Source organism: Chinchilla lanigera, unplaced genomic scaffold (assembly GCF_000276665.1).
Source record: "Chinchilla lanigera isolate Chin_1 unplaced genomic scaffold, ChiLan1.0 scaffold00043, whole genome shotgun sequence".
Classification (NCBI taxonomy): domain Eukaryota; kingdom Metazoa; phylum Chordata; class Mammalia; order Rodentia; family Chinchillidae; genus Chinchilla; species Chinchilla lanigera.
Window position 1 is genome coordinate 6815893 of NW_004955444.1, and position 16172 is coordinate 6832064.

The 16172-nt window shown below is 47.2% G+C and overlaps 1 long non-coding RNA gene across 2 annotated transcripts; it reads right to left on the reverse strand.

The window, feature by feature from the left end:
• Window positions 1-7202: 7202 nt before the first annotated feature.
• LOC106149361 lies at window positions 7203-12629 on the reverse strand. 2 transcript variants are annotated; one of them, XR_001235499.1, is made up of 3 exons: window positions 12312-12629; window positions 7931-8019; window positions 7203-7631 (listed from the first exon to the last, which is right to left on the reverse strand). It is a non-coding gene; the product is annotated as an uncharacterized LOC106149361 (long non-coding RNA). The 2 variants fall into 2 exon arrangements; XR_001235498.1 differs by having other exon boundaries at window positions 12057-12629.
• Window positions 12630-16172: the final 3543 nt, after the last annotated feature.

Below are 16172 nucleotides of genomic sequence, written 5' to 3' on the forward strand. Positions count from 1 at the left end.
CATTATTCTGTGCACCACGTCCGCGTAGAGATGCGGCGGAGACCCCAGGCCTGTTTGAGGAAGCCAGGAGAAAGGAAAGCTGACTCCAGGTCTCCGGCTGAGCTTGGGAAATGATGGATTCCAAGACTCTAGAGTAGACCTGACTGTGAGGCCGCCCCATGAGCCTGAGGGCGGCACCCCATGGGAGGCAGCCTGCTTCTGTGAGTGGGGAAACCCGCAGATCTTCTCCGCAGCTGGGCCCACAGGGGCAGGCCGTCCTCAGGCTGTGCAGCACGAAGAGCCAACAGACACAGAGGCCCTAGGGCTGGGAAGGCAGTGGACACAGCTGTGGCCCAAGTGAACCAAAGCCACAGACACCCAGTGTTTCGGCAGGGTCTTTCATGGAGGTTTGACGACACCTAGGCCCAGGTTCTACCTCCTCTCCCCAGTCAGCGCTATGGAAGTGACCCAGGTTGTTGATCAAATTTGAGGAAATGGAGTTGTTACGGTTTTGAATCTGAAATATCACCCAAAAGCACACATGTTAAATGCTTGGTCCCCAAGATAGGAGTGTTCAGATGCAGAGGGGGCGGGCTTTGGAGGGTGATTGAATCATGAGGGTTCTGATATCATCCATCAGTGGATTGACGGATTCCTAATTTAATGGGCTATTGGGAAGTGCAGACTCACGGGTAGGGCCTAGTTGGAGGGAGAATGTCTTTGGGGGCATATGTCAGGGGCTATATTTTGTCCCTGGCAGCTTCTTCTCTGTCTCTTTGTCCACTTCAGATTTGCCTCTGCCTCTGTCTCTCTGCTTTCCAGCTACCTTAAGGTGGTCAGATTTCCACTCTCTGTCATGAAGTTCTGCCTGAAGCCCCAAACAACAAGGCCAAATGACCGTGGACCAAATTCTCTGAAACTGAGCCAAAATGAAATGATCTTTCCATCTTTTAAATTATATTCAGGTATTTTGTCATAACAGCAGAAAGCTAACTAATACAGAGGGACCCCCAACTACAAATATGTTTCTTCTGTCCAGGAAGATAGAGGCTTGGAATAAAAATTTAGATCAACTGTAGGAAAGTAAATTTATTTTCTTCAATAATAGAATATATGGAAAAAGAATCACACTCACCACAAATAATGACTAAGTGAGCCATGGGACAACTACATGCCACTGGTCTTGTTTGCTTTATCCATTTCTACCTTATTCTGATAAGACACAAATCTACTATGGAATGATTGCTCAGTTATAAGTAACTATGGCCCTAGCACTGCCCCGCACTGTGGGGACAGAGAGAAGTGTGCCAAAAAGTACTTTCAGATTGTTGTAAAACAATTGCCACTATTCACTTCCAGACCTTTTTTTAATCTTTCCAAACAGAAATTATACCCATTAAACATTAATTCTCATTCTTTCCCCCTGCCCTAGCCCCTGGCAACTTCTACTTTCTGTCTGTACGAATTTGCCTATTCTAGGTATCTCATTTAAAGGGAACCTATAATATTTGTCTTTCTATGACTGGCTTTTTTAACTTAGCGTGAAGGCTCATCTATATTGTAGCATGTATCAGAATTTAATTCATTTTTACAGCTGAGTAATATTCCATTTCATGTGCATACTAGGTTCTTTTTATCCATTTATCCATCATGGACATTTGGATTGCTTCCACCTTTCAGCTGTTGTGAATTAATACTGCTATGTATGTGGCTGCTCAAATATCTTGAGCTCCTGATTTCAGTCCTTTGGGGTATCTATTTAGAAGAAGGATTACCAGATCATGTAATGATTGTATGTTTAACTTTTTGAGGGAATGCCAGTGTTTGTTATGATGGTGAGACCATTTTACATTCCCACCAGCAAAATGTAAGGGTTCTACTTTCTCCACATCCTCAATGATAGTTTTTGCCTGCTTTTAAAAAAAGAATAGCCATCTATGAGTGTGAAGTAGTATTTTATTGTGGTTTTATCTTTCATTTCCCTAATGAGCAGTGATATTGAGCCTCTTTTCATGAGCTTATTGGCCATCTTTGTGCCTTTCTTGGAGTCTTGGGGAAATGTCCTTTGCAGTTTTTGCTCAAGATGTTTTGTTTGTTCTTTTTTCTGGTTTTTCTTTCCATCTTGTTGAGTATAGAACTCAGGATCTTGTGCGTGCTAGGCAAGCACTCTACCACTGAGATACATTGAGATACACTCCCTTTTGCCTGTTTTTTTTTTTTTAATAGAGTTATTTGGGTTTTTTTTGGTTGAGTTACAGGAGTTTGCTATATATCCTCACTGTTAATCTTTTATCAGATATAGAACTTGCAAATATTTTCTCCCATACTGTGGTTGTACTTTCACTGTCAGTGTGTCCTTTGATGTAAAAATGCTTTTAAATTTGAAGTAACGTTATCAATTTTTATTTTGTTGGCTGTTTTTTTGGTGTCATTATTTTTCAAGTGGAAAAATTATGGCTGTGAGAAGTTAAGTACCTCAATTAAGATCACACTGCTGTTGAGGGCTGGGGCTGGAATTGTGAACCCCGGCGATTTGGCAGCAGATCTGACGACAGTAACCACTCTACCAGTTGCTTCTCTATTGCTTAAAGAGGAATAGCACCTGGCATCCAATACATATTTATGAATTGGTAGAGGAGGATGTTCAATGACTACTCCCTGTTTTAATACACTTGATCTGGGTACACTTTAACCCATATGTGTCTGTTGCTCATCTGTAAAGCAGAAACATCTTAACACCCTTACTAAAGACAAAGGAGAAACAGCTGATCAATTGATTATCAACCCTGCACTCTGCAAGGTACCATGGGAATGGTGCTGATGCACACGGCATGCTCCCCAGTATTTACTGAACCCAAATATTTACTGATTAGAAGGGTAAGACTCAGTTAAGAAAAGGTTTAATGGAAACATATGCATATAAAAGCTACATGAACCTTCCCATTATTGCCAGAAGAATAGAGTGTAGAGAGAGATTATGGTGGGTAAAAGATAAGGAAGTATAAGTAGGGCTGAAATTGAGGGATGTGGGGGGGAGAGAGAATATGGCATGTTCCAGCCACAGTCCAATTAGTATGAATGAGGAGAGTTGGAGAATTGATGTTAAGATGTACTCACTGGAGAGAAGGACAAGTCTGTTGCAAAAGAGTTTGATGACAAGCTAAGGAGTCTGCACTTAGCATATAAGTGGAACTGGTTACCTAGTTGGCAGATCCTAGTGCAAAATGAAAATGCAAGGCTTCTTGTTCAAAAATTAAGAAGTTCAAAACAGTGCAGGGCCCTGAGAGCTAAAGGGAGTTCTGAGTGACTGCCTTGGTCGTACACCAATTGTATTAGCCTTCCATCACTGTTATAATATACCTGAGGTAAACAGCTTATAAGGCAGAAAGGTTTATTTTGCCTCATCAGTTCAGTGACTTCACTCCATGGTGGCTTAACAGTAGCACTTTGGGTCTGTGGCGACACAGTACATCAATGTAGGAGTAAATGGTGGAGGAAGCCAGTTCACCTCATGGCGGCTGAGAAGCAGAAAAAAGAGACAAGAAGAGACCTAGGTTCCACAACCTCTTCAAGAGTGCATCCCCAATAACCTAACTTCCATCCATGAGGCTGCGTACCCTAAAGGTTCCACCCACTCCCAGTCGTGTCATGGGCTGATGGACAAGTTTTTAATACAAGGGCCTTTGGGGGACATTCAAGATCCAAACCATAGCATTCATGGAGATTGCTTGTGTGTAATTGTTACGAATGCATTAAACAGATTGGTTGTGAGTTGCCTCTCTGAGGACAGGAAGTGGAAGACACCTATCAGGAAATCCTTGAACTTAGATCAAAAGGCTGGTGGCTGCGGGACTCGGAAGAAGGCACACGTGTGGTGTGATAAGCTGGATCACTCTGTACGGACTCACAGGGCACACAGCCCATGGCCTACTTCATGCTGCCACCATCTCAGCCTGGACCTTGGAGGACACTGGTACCCTTGACAGAAAGAAGTGTGAAGAAAAGAGCTGGCTTTGAGAGGCTGTGAGGGGCAATCAGCCTTAGTCACGCTGAAGGGGAGACCAAGGCAAACCTCCAAGAAGAAATGTCCAGTTGGCAGTTGAGGAAGAAGAAAAGTCAGACTTGAAAATAGATTTGGAAGATAACGGTGTTGTGTAACTGTTGATACTGTGAGAGTGCATGCTATTTCTTGAGAATTAAGAGGATAGATAAGCCGGGTGCTAGATGAGGATGTTAATGTTTTCTACCACCACTTAAAGGAATTGGGCAATCAGCTGTCATGTTGGATCCAGTAGCGTGGTGGAAGATTTTTCTCGCTGAGAGTTCCACAAAGTGGTTGTGCGGAATAACAAACTTGTTTTGATCTTTCAGTGCTGCAATGTGCCTTTCAAAAAATGGCAGAACGCTGGTAAAAGCAGCATTAACTGTCACAAGGGTCTTGTAGCAGATCCCTACTTTTCCTCACTTTTTAATGATCCATTTATTTTTCAGGCAATTCTTTCAGGAATTTGAAAGTTTAAGCAGGGGTTACATAGAGAACTAACAGGAAATGTCTCATCTTTCCAAGTTTATTGTTGAGAGTGACCAGATGTCATTTGTTTGTGAGTGGGAAATGGGAAGTTAGATCACACAATGTGAAATTTAAGACTCCATTTTTTTAAGGGGGAGTGAAGAAGAGAAATACACAGAGAAGCAACTTTGATTCCTCGGACTGTGTTAACAGAATAAGGGCAGTGCTCTTCAGAAAGACACTAATATGAGAACATGTTTTACGGTCTGCAGGGTTTGCTCTTTGAAAGTCTGTGTGCAAACAGCTGGTCTCTGCCTGGCTGGGCTAGGGTGTTTGCGAGCTCTCTGTGGATCTGCTGAGATTATAAACCCACGAAGGGCCAGGAACGGAGGTCCATGTTCTTATGGGTCATTGTGGCCCAGAATAGAGAATCAGAAAGTAACTTATGAAAAGTCCTTCAGCACTTAGCACTTACCAACGCAATTATATTGATTTTTAAAACAATTATATTTTCAGCCTCTGTGGTTTAAACTCTGGGTCAAATACTTCCAGACTGTTCTGTCTGCCTTACATCTGGCCCCCTGTCCCTTAATTGCCTGCTGACTCTCCCGGAAACACCCTCTTCGGCCCTTGCTGTTGCTACAGTGGGCTTTGGCAGGCTTCCTCTTGGTCAGGTATTGTTCTCAGCCATCTCCATGGCAGCCACGGACAACAAAGATTCTGAGGGGTTTGGAACTGACAGGCCAGAGGTGGGGCCCGCATTCCTGTCTCCAGCCTACAATTTGCTGATCCATTTGTCTTCCTGAGAGAGAAAGAAGTAGCGTACCTCCTTGGAAGTTGACAGGCTCCAGGCCAGAGGAACAGATGAAAACTTGGAATTGGTTATTGGATCACTGGGCCAAACGTGGGACACTCAGCTGAATGAGAGCTTATAGGGCAAAGGGGGATCCAAGAATTACTCCACGGTTCAATATTTCTTGGCTAGTTTTACAAAAGAAGAGGAAAAGAAAGCTCTTACATACCTGTTGGACTTTTAGGGATAAATTCTTACTTGCTCTTCCGTTCACAGTTATTTAGGAGGTTTGCCTTCTTGGAGCCCTGCCCAAGATCCTGAAATCCCCACATTAGTCTCTCCCTGGAGTAAGTTATTAGGACTCCATGTACAAATCTACTGAGCCGAAGAAGCTGGTCTTTGCCGGGCTCACCCACCATGTTAGCTTCCTGGTCATCTCCTGTCATAGTGCCCCAGGGGTGGGAAACACAGTAAGCACATTTTAAAAATTATTATTGTGGTACAACACACATAAAATACAACTTACCCTTTAACCATTTGCAGTGGAGCCTTGACTTATGAACTCAATTTGTTGTAACTCAAGTTGGTTATCAGTCAAGACTATTTTTTCCTATAAGATAATGGAAGCAGCTATAATGTGTTCTGAACCTCCAAAGCACCCCATAACTAACCTTTTCATAATAAAAAAGGGTTGTATAATATGTGTAATTTACCAGAAACACCAATAATTTTTCTAATGTATTCACCAAAAAGTTACAAAATGGGCCTAGTTTACCAGAAACAATTCCACACTGTACTCACCATTCAAGTTGACATCCTTGGCTTGCAGGAAGGGAGGATGCCACAGAAGGTGGTTGCTGTTTGAAAGGAGAGTCCCCTCCCATAAGAACATCAGGAATCCTGCTCGCTGGTGTCCTTTGTCTCCTTAGGAGAGTCTGTAGCCCGCTAGGACCTGCTTCTGGCTCACTAGGTCTCAACCTTTTCAGAACTGAAAACTGGTCTAAGGCTGGGGATTTAGCTCAGCGGCACAGCACCTGCCTGGCAAGTGCAAGGCAGTGAGTTCAATTCCTGGTACCGGAAAACAAAAAACAAAAAACAACCCACCAAAAAAAATGAAAACTGGTCTAAAGTTGTCTGCTTCTGCCTTTTCTTTAACACTGGTCTTTTCTATTGTGATTGCTTTTTTTACGTGGGGCACTGTGACAGGAGATGACCTTTCTTAGCTTCTTTTCTAGCTTTTTGGGGGCCATTTTGATAGCAGTAGTCATAGCGACTATATAAAGCATTGACCAAGCTCATGTCCGCAAACACACGCATCGGAGCCAGAGCGGTACTTGCATACGCTTACATATGCTTTTCTGGCATCTCCAGTCTCTGTTTACAACTGCACAAGTGGCCCGCATGTGGGACATAACTCAAGACTTTGGTCACAAGTGAGACTGAAGTGCGGTCATAACCCAAGCTGCTCATGTGTGAGGCCAGTAGTAACTGGAAGGCCCGCTGTAGAGCGTAGAGTTCAATGCCATTAACTGTGTTTGCAGCCATTGTCACTATTCATTTTCCGAATATTTTCATTTTCCCCGACAGAAACTCTCTGCCCACTAAATAACAGCTGTACACTTATCCCTCCCCCATTCCCTGGTAACCCCTACTCCCCTTTACGTATCTATTCTGGGTGTGAACAGACAGTGCTTTTCAAAATAGCTTCATTATTTTTGTGAAAATAATGCATGCACTTTATACATGCTCACAAATCATAGAAAAGTACAAAGAGAAAAGTAAAAGGAAGCTGAATCGTAACACACCACTGTCAACACTGAATACTATCACCGACATCTTTCTAAGGATATAGGCTTATAGCCATGAGAGGAGCTTAGTCATAAACCTCACAAAATGAAATTACTCAAAAATGTAGGGGTTTTAAGGTAAGACTTTAATTTTTTTGATAAGGTAGTTTAATTTTTCAGGAATTAACAGAAAGATAAATGAAAATATTGCAGAGTTTTAGGTAAGTAATTTCTCACAACAAGAATATTGCCTCTGAAAAAGATCCCTTTTCATTAGGGAAACAATGAAGATGGCGGACTCTCTGGTTTGTTGGGGAAGTTTCTCAGTGCTGGATGCAGAGGTGAAACGCTGCGATGAGCGGTGGTGAAGTTGGAACCCTGACCCCAGGAAAACAGAGGTTGAGGCTTTGGCTTCTTAGTGCTGGGACCTCCTGCCTGGAGCCTCATCGTCAGAGCCAATCCTGATGCTAATGAAGACAGGGAATTTGAGAGGGCTGTGGGAATGGCTCAGTGGCTTGGCTCTTGGCTAGCAAGCGTGGTGTCCTGAGTTCAATTCCTAGTTCTAAAAAAGAAAAGAGAGGGAATTTAAGAGCTTCCTCGGGCCAACCTTTATCAAGCATTATCTTAACTCCATTGCCTTCTCTGTATTAAGGTACTTGATAAAAACCAACCCATGGGGGGCCGGGGGTACAGCTCAGAGGCACAAGTGCCTGCATGGCAAGCACAAGGTCCTGAGTTTGATTCCTGGTACCAAAATAAAAAAACAACCAACCAGTGATCAGTAATATTTTTACATATCATTATTATTATTATTATTACTATTATTTGAGTAAAGAGTGAGGCTCATTAAAAGAAACTCACCCACAGTCCCAAAACTGTAGGGCGCAGAGCGCAGCTAGGCTGACTGCAGAGCTCACACTGCTCCAAAGGCGGAATCATTGGTTCTCCAACTGCAACAAAAGGGGCTCGACTTAAAAAGCCTTTTTTTATGAAGACACGTCCGCAGTGCCCCGTGTCCCCACTGGCATGGAGTCAGCGCACGGACAGAGCACATCCCAGTTCCCTCTTCCCCCACTTTCCCTCCCCTCCTTCCATCTCTTACCCCTTCCCATTTGAGGAAGGTCTATCTCCCTACTTTTTACCACCTGTCTTTTGTTTTGCTCTTTATTTATGTTTTGGGTTTCACACATCAGAGAAACCATGTCATATTTAAGCTGTGTGTCCAGTGTATTTACTTAGCCTTAGGGTCACAAAGTGCATCCACTTTCCTGCAGATGCTCAGGTTTATCTTGCTGAGTTCTCCTAGCAGGGCTCCCTGAAGGCTGCGAGGGCCAGTGCCGTGCAGCCCGCCCTGTGTGTTGGTGCGGTGCGTTCCCGTAGGTTGGCTCGTTTGCTCCTCCTTCACCTGGGCGAGGACTGAAGTGACTCCTTCAGGAGCACAGCTCAGCACCTCTCACTGCAGAAGCACCTCTTTCCGCCCCCTCCCCAGCCCAGCACTCTCTGACTCCAAGGTTGGTAGCAGGCAAATTTAAAAGGCAGGGCTGGGAGCTTCCTTTAAAAACAAATAACTTCTTTTGAATGAATATCTTCTGTTGGATGCACTGAAAAGAGAAACCATATCTACTAGTAAGAAATTGCCATGAACTGAGTTGTTCAAAACAAATTTACAGTCCTGTGCCACTGGGGATACATTCAGAGAAATACATCCTTAGCCAGTTTCAACAGTGCATGAACATCACAGAGTGTGCTTACACAAACTAAGATGCCTACAATGTCACCAGGTGATGATCTTACGGAGCTGCCGTCATCTATGCAGTCCATAATTTATCGAAGCATTGTTGTCCAGCACCTGACCGTAGTCTCTCGTAGCTCTGGAGGGCGGATATCAAATGGGCCTCAGTCCCTCACTCCCTCTGAAGGCTCCTGGCCTTTCCTAACGTCTGGCAGCTCACCGGAAACCTTGATGTTCCTTAGCTTACCGTTGCATCACTCCAATCTTTATCTCTTTCTTCACATCATCCTCTCCTCTTTTCAAAGGACATTTGCCATTGGATTTAGGGACCACCCTCACTTAGGATCCTCTCACCCCTAGATGCTTAATTACAACTGCAAATACCCTTTTCCCGAGAAAGATCATGTTCACTGGTTCTGAGCGGGGCCATTAAACCCTGGGCTTCATGGTGAGTGAGCAGAAGCAGCGCCTTCCTAGGGGGTGGGATCGTCAATGACACTGCGCAGCACGTCACCTGCTGATTAAACTTTTAGTCTGTTCTGACCACGGAGCCATTAGCGACTATGCGAGAGCTGGGTTCCGCCTCCCAGTCAGGTCCAGACGTGACTGCACATGTCCCTACCTTATGCGATTGCATAGAGTTCTCTTTGGGGGCTAAAAATGCACATCCCTACTTTGTTAGTGAGCACCAAAAAAAAAGAAAGAAAGCAAAACAGCAAGGCTCAAACCTCATGAGGCCGTGTCACAAGTCTATATATAACGTTCTCCTGTTGGCCACACAAACACCCCGTGCAGGAGTTTTGCTGAATGTTTTGAACTGTCCCCAAGTGCATAAGGCCTATGGTGGGGTTGGAACATCTGACCAATTATTTCTGGAGCATGAACCAAGTCCTGATCCAGCACATCCATTTGAACCTGCAACCCTTTCTCTGCCTTTGTGTCTTTCACTATGGGACAGTGGTCTGAGGCCTGAGGTCTCCAGCTTCAAAGGAAGTAGACACCAGCGGACAGACTGTGGTTCCATGCTGACCGAGAGAGCCCTGCCCACCAATTCTCTCCCATATGAACCCTTTTCTGAGTAAAAATTCTCCTCTTTCTTTCCTTTCCTCTCTATCTCATTCCAAATTTAGAATCTTGAAATGGATCAGTTTTTGGTACCAAAGAGCTTCCCTAGGAGGAAGAGTCATTCTCATCGTTCTGTCAGACTTGGAGCTCATCCTCCCTTAAGTCCTTCCCTACACACCCAGGCCTCAGCATCCGCGCTTTACTCTGAGATCCCAAAGGCCTAATTGCTGTGCCCCTCATTAGCACTTGGCACGCACCCCATTGCTGATGCCAGAAGAGAGATGATGCCAATTTCTTGCCTCCCTGTATCTGTGTCTGGGACCAGGATGACTCGATGTGGTGTCAGTGCCATTGAAGGACACTGCAAGCCCCTGGCATTCCCGGAAACCCCCATCCCTGGCCCCAAATCAGCAGGAAGATACTCAGTTTCGCAGAAATTGGTAGGTTCATGTGTTGGATTCATTTGAAAATAGTTGCTTTCCACTGATTTTTATTTATCCTGAGAAAACGGTTGTAGATGTTCCTAGTTTGCTTCTGCAAAATGACTTACTGGCATTTTTTATTTTTTCAACCCCATTATTATTTCAAGAAAATGAAGCAAAACATCATATCCAGTGTCTGATCATTTTTATCTGTGACTCATGCTCTAATCAGAGAATCCCTGGTTGATGAGGACAACCAGGCAAGCATTGCTCCTCCATGGCTCCGGCCCCAGGAAATGATTTTCTAGGAAGTGAGGTAGGCAGTTCACCTCCCTCCGCCCAAGCCAGCTGTGGTTATTGTCAAATGCATGACTCAGGGGTAGAGAATGGCTCCTTCACTCCTCCACAGCGGCCCCGGCCAAGAGCTCACACGGGGCCAACTCAGGTTGGGCATTGCCCAGCTGCTTTTGCAAATACAGAGTCTTCCCAATAGGCTTATAGAGAGAGTTCTAGTATTATCTCCATTTGAGAACAAGAGAAGTGCGTCCTGGGAGATTAAGTAACCTGCCTGAGGTCCTGGAGTTGGACCCTGGCTGCCTGGCCTCAGAGCCTGTGTACCGGACCATTGTGCCAGCCTGCCGCGTCCCGGGGTTGATCCTTTAGGCAGGAGGGACGTCTGCCTACGCTGAGTACCACAGGCTACGCTGCTGCCTTTGGGAAGAAAGAGTAGACATCCTAGTAACAGTGCTGGGAAATTTGAACACAGAGAGTAAATTACAGCGCCTTCGATGTGATAAGGAGCCCCGAGGTGAGGATGAAGGCACTGTTTATATCTGTCTTACTGATGAGAAGTGGAGGATTGATGACTAGAGCTGCAGAAGGTCACCGTGTCGGTAGGTGGAGATGTGGTTGGAGTCCAGCTCCCTGTTCCCAAGTGTAGACTTCTCCCACAGCTCTTTCTAGTTGGCAGGAACACGCCTTCATTCACACGCCGAGGAAGCGCCTTCCCAACCTGCTTTGATCACGTGCAGGAAACTCAGTTCCCTTGAGACATCTTTCACATCTGCCCCCCTTGGTCGACATTCCCCACCGCCCCAACTCTGTGAGCGCCAAGCCTGCAGGGTCCTCCATCAGCAGGGCTGCATGTGTACTCCCAGCCCCCCACCTGGACGAGGTGCGCACAGATTATATGTTGACAGAATGGATGGATTTGTTCCTGGTAAATTTCCCCCAGAAAATCCCACTGAAAATGCAAATGCGTTGCCTGGCAGAGAGGCCTGGAATTTGTTTAGTGGTTCTCTCCCAGAGAACAAGGTTTGGAGGGGTAAGAAGGGGTACAGGGAGGGGCGCCCTGGGAGGACAGTGTGCCCTGGGGAATTCAAGCGCAGGACAGGAGCCCGAGCTAGGGCTGAGGAAGAGCCGATTCCTGGTCCCAGGGAGGGGCGGGGATGGGGTGCCTGGCCTCCGGGCAGAGTGAGCTTGGCCCCCTCCACAGTCCCTGAGTGACGCCCCGGGGTTCTCCCGAGGCCTGAGCAAAAGCAGCAGGCGCAGGGTTGCCCCTGAGGGCCCTGGGAACCTGCCCCCCTCGCCCACGCCGCCTCTCCGACCAGGCAGACGTCTGTCTTCCTCTTCAGAGCAGTAAACGGAGGAAGGAAAGGGAGCCCCAGCTCTCAGCCCGCCCGCTCACCCCAAGCTCCCTGAGCAGCCCGTTCCCCCGCGGGCTGGTGCTCTCCCAGACCCTCCGCTAGGCCTCGATGCACACACGCACGTGTCACACACAGGGGCGGGCTCACGCTGCAGGGCTTCTGTGGCTCATCTTGTCCACTGAGATATGCTGGGCATCTCCGCGCCAACTCACATAGACGAGCCGCCACCCTACGGCAATGTCTGCGCTGCATTTCATCCTACCGCGCACCGGACATACTCCAGCCCTTGGCCGGTCTCTCCCTCAGGAACAAGGTAGCTGTTCCCAATTTTTTGCCGTTGTGAATGTCGCCATGACTAGGATTTGCGTGTAGCTTACTTCCATGGAGCAGCTTTGTTTCTTAGAGATTCCATGGATCACTGCGCCTTCTTTCCAGTTTTGTCTTCGGAAGGGAGAGAATGCGAGTGAAGTCTCACGGACTCAGCTTTAGAGCACCAGCTCCAAGCCGCCCTCAGGCCTGCGTCCAGGCATCCAGTGAATCACCCCCACCCCAGGCTCCCAGCCGACATCTCCGACGATGACCACAAGTGAGAATCCTGACCCCACAGCCACCACCCAGGTGGCCTCTGGCCTCCTGTTCCGGGGAACAGAGGCTTCTCTGCATCATTTTCTGTAAGGCCAGAGGAAATCCCCGGAGCAGGCGGGCTCCCTGCTGCCTCCCAAAAGCCACACCCACGGAGATAACCGGATGAGTGTCGTCTTCATCATCACAGTTCGCAGCTCTCAGTGGCCTCCCTGGCTGCCAAAAACCTCTCTGAGCTCATTGCTGCTGCAGCCAGACACAGTACTTCCTAGAAAATCATCATTCCATTTACTGTTTACTCTTGGGGCGGATCACTGTTTCCCATAAGCTCTTGCGGCCATAAGGTAGGTTTTTGGTAAATCATATCAGGTGTCCGCAAGAAGAGGAAAGGATGTTCTGTATTTTACATTCTTGATGTTTAATGTGCCGGAGAAAAGGAAACCATGGTTCTATTTTTAGTTCATGATGAAAAAAAAAAAAAGGACAATTCTAGCTAGGGAAGCCAAGTCATTCTCTTTCTCTCTTTAGAATGTCAGCATACTGACCGGAAGAGGAGAAGGACGTGAGAACTGTTCACCATATACTGGAGGATGCGCATTTCTCACACCTGTCACTGACAGTCCTAAGTAATTTGTGAGCCACTGATAGTTCCTTATCATTTTTTAGTGACTTTTCCGTTGATGTAGCTTCATGCTAATTACCATCTTCTATCATGGGTTTGGTGTGCTAGCTGTATCTTTATTTTATTTTATTTTATTTTTTTTTGGTTTTTCTCCGGTACCGGGAACCGAACTCCCGACCTTGCGCTTGCCAGGCAGGCGCTTTTGCCGCTGAGCTAAATCCCCAGCCCCAAGTTGTATCTTTAAGACACATTAAAATTTAAAATTTTGCCCATTACCTAAAATTCTCTGGAGTCCAGAGCAATGGCTTACCCGGATAAACCCTAACCGCGCTGGATCTCAGACTCAAGCCTTCTCTGGAAGAATTAACTGAGGCTAACCACGTAGACTGCTTACTGTTCAGACAAGGAGACTCTGCCATTTACCTTCACATTTTTAGGCAGGGAGTGTATCACAGATCCAGAAATTCAGGGTGGGAGGAGTAGAAAACTTTTACTTATTTTACGAAAGAGAGCAGCTTAGGGCAAAATGCGTGAGCTTTGGAATCAGGTCTACATACACATTTTAGTGATGTTTACACGGTTCCTCATTTCTAAAAGGGGCACATTAAGAGCCACTTTATAAAGCGGAGCAAAGATTAAATGAGGTAAGAGATACAAAGTACCTGCACGGCAGCCGTCAGGGCCTCCACTGCTTGCATAGCTGTGGTGATCGGCCAGGTGCAGACAGACCCTGACTGGTGGCAGGCTTGACCCACCTGTTCCTGCAGGGTCTTCTACATACTAGAAGTTCCAAGTAATGTCAGACTCCCTAAAGCTTAAGATAAGGACATGGTGCCCAGCTGTGAGGGCCCTAGGAGCCCATGGGGAGGGAGCTGCCTTGGGAGCCTCTTTGGTTACTGGAGACTCTGTGGAACAGGTCTCCCTGATAGGTCCAGGGCTCCTATACCTCATCCAATGAATGACTTAGGGTTAAAAAAAAAAACAAGGTGAATTATCAGGCACCTCCTGGAAAAAGGAAAAGGTGAGGCCCAATGCAAAACCTCTTTAGAACAGGAAAAGGGAACACAGCGTCATGGTGAAGAGTATGGTGCCTAGACCTGTGCCTGGGCTTGAACCCTGCTTCCGCTGCCCCCCAGCACTAAAACGGCAAGTGCAAAGGCCCTGGGATGGAAGTGTGAGTGAGGAGTCCATGGACAGCAAGGAGACTGGCACAGCGCTGTGGACTCAGTGAGGAGAGGGTCAAGTGCCCTGTGTGTGCCCTGTGCACCCAGGAGGGGGCACTCATGAAGTCCGTCAGAGGAAAGGGGTTCCCCAGACCTGGTGAGAGCTGGGCCAGGCGGATGAGACTGGGCAGGGACGGTTCAGGGCTAAGCACCCCTACTAGTACCTTGGGATGAGCAGACACTTGGAGGTCTCCAAGCAAAGGCTGGATGTCATCTGACTTACTCCATTTTTCCTGGGTTTTATGCACTGTAGCACAGAGCTAATGTCTATTTCTCTAGGTGTGAAATAGAAGCTGTGTTACGTAGTTTTCATCCTGTAGTCACAGTGATATCACCCGATTTCTTGTTCCCTAAAGGAAAAGCCAGTCCGACCTTACAGACATGCTAGTCTCAAGTAAGAGGTTCCCCGGAGCAGAGGAGTCTGCCGGGGCAGTCTCTGGGGGTGGGGGTGAAATGTGGCCTTGGAGACCTTGATACCTGACCTAAGCTTGGGTCTTGGCTCTGGCCCTCACCACCCGTGTGATCCTGAGCCAGCGATTTAACCTTGGGATTCTCAATATCTACAGCTGTGTAGTGCTCATCCACAGAACTGCTGAAAACATCAAACAAGACACACCAGCACGCGCCCCAGGCATCGCCCACGCTGATGTGACTGTACTTTAAGCTGTGTGCTGTGTGTTGGCGGACATCTTGGCCCTAATAAGCAAGGTTTCTTCTTTCTTGGTTGTTATAGTTTGTGTCTGGATGTCCCCCCAAAGCCTCATGGAGTCGTGGGGCAGGCTTCCGGAGTTTTCAATTGATTCATGAGGTAATAGATACAAAGTACCTGCATAGCATAATCCAATGTTGGGATTATGGGTGTGAGTGCTATACCCCACCCCCAGAGGCAGGTAGCCTGCATACAATATAAGGGAGGGAAAGAGGCTTCTTGCCACTGCTCCTCCCTTTCTGCTCTTGCCGCTTTTACTGTTTTCTGCTGCCATGAGCCGCCGTGAATGCTGCCCTCTGCCATGAGCCACCCTGCCTTGGAGCCAGCCGAGTATGGACTGAAACCTCCACAAACTGTGAGCTAAATAAACCTTTCCTTCCTTAATTCTGGGTGTCAGGTATTTTGTCCCAGCAATGAAAGAAAAGTAACCACGACACTTGTTTTTTGGGAATAGGGGCAAAAAGAGAATTATGACAATAGACAGCATCTCAGACTCGCAGACCCAGAGGCCCATAGCAATATATAAAATGACCACTCGAGATGTACGTGTGCCTGGTGGGTTATGGCAGATAGTTAAGGGTTCTCTCCAGATGATCAAAATTGAAGTGCAGGGAGCAGAGGCTAAGGAAACAAGGAACACATGGGAAAGCCCACCGGGCACCGAACACCCTGCCCCCAGCCTCTCGGCTGCTCTTTGCCTCCCTCAGCCTCCACGCGGTGTGGGGTCGTCCCTCCCAGCCCGTGGATCCGGCCTGGCGGTGAGGCAAGGGTGAGGGTAAGAGGCTCGCACCAGCTGAGGCCCTGCAGCTTGTAGGAAGTCGGCCCCCCTCGGAAGATGTGCTCAGATGTGGTGCTGAGAAAATAACTCGCTTCCTGCAGAGACTTCAAAGCCCACACCCAGGCTGCTGCTGCTCATTTTTGCAGCTGAAGGAGAAACCGCTGGAAACAAGAGTTTCCCTGATGTCACTGGGATCGCGCCGACTGCGTTCTCCGGAGACACCAGGGAGCTGGCTCAGGAAGGGCTGGGTGGGAAGCGAGGCGGCTTCGGACAAAGGCTCAGTCTGGGCTCTTGTTGAAGGGAGGTAAGGTGGGGCGTGGAGTT